Here is a 553-nt window from a genome sequence, read left to right on the forward strand (position 1 = left end):
TCTGGTGTCCCGCAGTGCAGATGTCCTGACCAGCAGGCACGTTGCCTTTGCCCCATCGCGCTTCCTTGCAGCATCACCTTTCATCTCCCGAAAACCGGTCTGTGTTTTAACTGCACCGCAGCCCTGCCGCGACAGTACAGCCGCATCCCACGTTCGCACGAAAGCTGCCTGGTAGTAGTGAGAGTACAATAGTCACCAGTGTGCCACAAATGCATTTATTAATAAATGCAGAAATAGACATTTCTACGAAGGCCAAAATCTTGTGTTGTATGTTCCTTTCTTGTCATTACATTGTATGATATTGTAAGATTATTGTATGTCCTAATTTGCATTATAAAATGTTTTTTCCTACTTAAAGGCATAAATATAGCAACTTTGTATAAAGGTAGCTTTCTAGATTTTTATTTCTTTTATATAAAAAAGTCTAAACAGTGGGAGTACCATTGCCAAATTGTTTATAAGATTTCAATTATTTGCCCTGTTCGATGAATTTGTTTTTACAAACATTCCATATTTCTTTTATGAAAAAGTGATATTATACTATGCAGAAAGA

This window comes from Mesitornis unicolor, unplaced genomic scaffold (assembly GCF_000695765.1).
Source record: "Mesitornis unicolor isolate BGI_N332 unplaced genomic scaffold, ASM69576v1 scaffold15044, whole genome shotgun sequence".
NCBI lineage: Eukaryota > Metazoa > Chordata > Aves > Mesitornithiformes > Mesitornithidae > Mesitornis > Mesitornis unicolor.